Raw genomic sequence first — 4,469 nt, forward strand, 5'->3', positions numbered from 1 at the left:
GCAGAATCTCATCAACGGAACATTCACGCTGCGCGGAGAGCAGCATAGCGAGGGGGTGTGCTTGACGTGAGGCGTTTACGTGATCAAACTTGTCGCGCGAGCGCTGTAATTTCGGTGCCACTTTACACTTTTATGCGGTATTCAGCATCAGTGGAGAAGCACAGCGGCTGTTCATGGCCGTGATGAAGGTGCCACCACATTCCCCTGCGCAAGGTGAGCATCACGTAGCCAAACACTAAGCTGCGAAACGTAGCAGATGTCAACTCACTGTTATGGTCTTGCTCCAAACGGCTGTCATTGACGCCTTGCCCACTCGTAAAACAAGTGTCAGCTCCACCCGCTTCACCAGATAAGCGTAGTCTATCCAAGCATTGGCTGCGAAAATGGTTACCATAAATCACGACAGCTGTCACGATGTGATGTGAGGTGATATGGCTTTGATTCGACTATACTGACTTCACCCATCCCTCTCTTTCTCACCCCTTTTATATCCACTCACCCATTATCCCAGTGCAGTGTAGGAAACCGGCCTCTTTATTGTTGTTGTTGTTCTCTAATTTGATGGCACATACCCACACAGCGGGATCGGCCAAGAATTGAGGTGCAGAGATATTAGATTTTGAGATGTATAACTACATCGCAAAAATAAATTGAAATAAATGCTAGGGAACAGAGAAGAAAATTTAAATATGAAAAACCAAAAAAAGAGTAAATACTAACGCACGCAGTAGGAGAATACTACGATTTATATGCACAGATTAAAAATTAAAAGCATATTAGCAAGGTAGACGTTTTGTTTCTATTAAGAAGTTTTGAATGGCGTTAAGAACAGGCCTGTGACTGTACCCAAGCATGGTGGCACCGAACGATAATAAAATTTGGCTGCTCAAATTAAGACCCAGCTGTTGTAATGGCTTCTCTAAATACCATTTTCTCATCATGGTGAAGCGGCTGCAAATATTAGGAAATGATCTATTGCTTCCGGTTCCCAGCAGAATGCGCAGACAAGAGAAAGCGCCAAACCAGACCTGTGCATATAGAAATTTAGGGGCGGAATACGACAGCGTAGCCTGGTTAGAGAGATCTCAGTCTGCCTCGATTGACATGATTTCCTATTCCAGGAATACTTGAGATGCAGGTAGTCATCCGATGATAAAACAGATCCAGACTGCGTGCCTAATAAGGCACGCCTCTGAAATCGTGCTGCTCTTATGTACGCTGTTGCCGGGAGGATGGAAAACACAGTGCCATTCAGAGATTCTTTAGCTAATCTATCAGCAATCTCATTGGCTGTCACATTACTGTGGCCTGCTACCCACACTGTATGTATGAGGCTAAAATGTGAGGGGAGCAATGAAGAAAAGGTGTTTAAAATTGGCGAATCCATATTCGAAGAAAGCGATAAGCACAAGGAATAAGAGTCTGTAATTACAGCCACTGTTGAGTATGGTGGGTCTAGTTTGCGCAGGGAAAGCACCACCGCCAGCAACTCCGCCTGGACAATTGGAGTAAAATCCGGAAGACGGACTGAAAAACTCAAGTCTAAAAGCGGACAGTATATTCCAACGCCGGCTTTTTCATTAAATTGAGAAGCATCAGTTGCTATCATTATGCAAACGTGAAGACTTTGTAAATGATCTTCTAATAATCCATTTAAAATGTGAGGTGATAAGTGTTTTGCATTATTTGGTAAAATGTCATCATAGACAACTTGAACCGACGATGCACTTACTTTTGTTGGAAGGATGTTAGAAAGGACTACGTGCAAAGGTTGTAACAGATTGTGCACTAGAATTACCTGCGGGGTATAAACCCGGGGCCATCCGACTCCAAAAAAGGAGTCTGGCTCGCAACAAAAAATTGATAGGGAGCGGTGGAATTGTGACTCATATATTTTTAGGTACTTCTGGACAGTCCAAAATTGTAATCTAGCTAACAACGGCGGTATTCGGGCTTCAAGGTATATAAGATTGTTAGCCACAAATTTAGGGAGCCCAAGACATAATCTAAGCGCTTCCCGCTGTAAAAGAACAAGCGGACGAATTTTGTAAGAAGGTGAACCAGAAAATAACACAGATCCAAATTCTATAACTGGGCGGACATACATAACATAAATCATTCAAAGTGCGTCTCGCCGCATCCCAGACCTTGGATTGCTTAACCTGCGCAACATACACACAGCACGAGCCCCCTTCGCTGCATCATGTTCAATGTGATCCGTCCATGCCAGATGGTCATCGTAAATCACCCCTAGATATTTTAGAGACTTGACTTGAGGAATCATTTCCTGCTTAAATGTTCGAGAAAGGTTTACCGGATCCTGAATTTGGCAAACAAGGAAAGCGCACTTTTTAACGTTTAATGTAAATCTTAAGTCACACAACCAATTTTGAAGGGAGCTTAGGTACGATTGCAGGCGCCTGTTGGGGGATTGAATGTCAGGTGCAGGCGTAAAGAACGCGATGTCATCCGCATAGACATACGTGCGAACATCTTAATGGTTGAAAATCGAACTCATTAAAATGTTAAAGAGCACGAGCGAGAGAACTGCCCCTTGAGGGACACCTCTGGTTTGTTGATATCTGCCAGAATGCACTCCACTCAATGAACAGTAAAATTGTTTGTAGATATCCACTCAAATAAATATTGTGGAAAACGTAGAGTTTCTAATCTGTGCAATAAAATTCGGGGCTCTACGCTATCATAAGTCTTCTCTATATCGAGAGTCACCGATGCAGCATGCATTTTTTTTGCGCCGCGCAAGAAGAATTCGACTCTCAAGGTCGGTATGTACATTCCATATTGAACATTTTGGGCGAAATCCGATTTGACAGGGACTAAGAATATGCTTTTGTTCCACAAACTCGGTAACCCGTTGGAGTACGACCCTTTCAAATAATTTTACCAAGTTTGATGTCAAAGATATCGGTCTGATATTGTCCAGAATTATAGCCAGCATCATTATGTTTCAGTAACGGAATCATTTTGGCTAGTGTCCAGTCACCAGGTATCCAAGAATGAATAATTGAGCAATTTACCAATTCTAACAAGGAATTTGGAGACACCTCAAAGAGGATCTTTAACATTTTCGACGTTACTCCATCAGGGCCAGGCGCAGCAGCTGGCAATGCCATTACAATTGAAGAAAGCTGAGAAAATGCAATTTTAGGGACATCCTTAACCGTATCTATTGGGCCTACAAACATAGGGGATTTGGACAGCGTTGACAAAAAACGCTTTTCTAAACCTTCAGCGATGTTTTCTACTGTTTTAAGAGCTTCTTTAGGAGTCGATACACATGAGGGTAAATTTTCGGAGACTGGAATCTTTTACCGTGATTTTAAAAACCTGAAAAGTGCACGTTGGTTATTAGATTGTGAAAGGTAATTGAAATGCTCAGTATCCTAATTATCTTTCGCTTGTGCGACTGTGCGTTTATATGTAGCTGCAAAAATTTATAATGATGCCAATTTTAGGGGCACTGGTTGTGTAGGAGCTTCTTCCATGCAGCCTATCTTCTTCTATAATCACGCGAACAATCTGCATTCCACCATTTTGTTGATGTATTTCCTTTAAATGTACTACTAAGAATTTACGCTTCTTACGACAGGATGCAATAGCCTGGCATAATGTTTGCGATTTTAACTCTTCCGTAGCCTCAACCACTGACTCAAGAGACGAAATCAAAAATGAGTGAAACTGGTTATAATTAACGTATGATCTCAACTGAGATGTCGGCGGAGTTAAGCGGTAGTTAACCTCAAAAGCAATAGGTATACGGTCGCTAGAGGTGCCACCATCAACTGTCGATCAAGTTAGTATAGAAACACTAGTGCTGGAAAAAGTTAAATCTATCCGAGATTGACTGTGAGCAAGTACAAAAGTTGGTAAGCCAGAATTCACGCAGTTAAGTTTATTGTCTGAAAGCTAATCCCACAGACGCTTGCCGCAGGGATCCGTCTTGCAACCCCACGAAACATGGGGCTAATTAAAATCTCCAGCCAAAATAAACCGAATTTTGACAATTAACTAGTAGGTGGTCTGGAGATCTGGTGTCCTGAACACGATAAGGGAAATAAACGTTCGCTAATGTAAACGTACTGAACCCTGGAATTTCAAAATCTAAAGCCAATAATTCAGAATCTAAAGTGGAATATTGAAAAGAAATCTTAGCCTTATGACAAAATTTTGAAGAAACTAGAATTAGTAACCCACCACCTCTTCTTGACTGCTGGTCTTGTCGGAATGATAGATAATTTTCTGAGTGAAAATGTTTTTCAGTTGTAAGCCAAGTTTCTTGCAAAACAATTATGACTGGATTCTGTTTTAAAGAAAGATAAACTAAATCTGTAGTAGCTGAAAGAAGAGATCTACAGTTCCACTGAACAACTTTTAACGTTCCTATGGTTATGTAATCTGGGCAGCAGCAACAACCTGCCCCGAAATGTTTTCCTTTGGTTTAGAGCCTA

This window comes from Amblyomma maculatum, unplaced genomic scaffold (assembly GCF_055883805.1).
Source record: "Amblyomma maculatum isolate TAMU_Amacu unplaced genomic scaffold, ASM5588380v1 scaffold_70, whole genome shotgun sequence".
In the NCBI taxonomy this organism is placed as follows: domain Eukaryota; kingdom Metazoa; phylum Arthropoda; class Arachnida; order Ixodida; family Ixodidae; genus Amblyomma; species Amblyomma maculatum.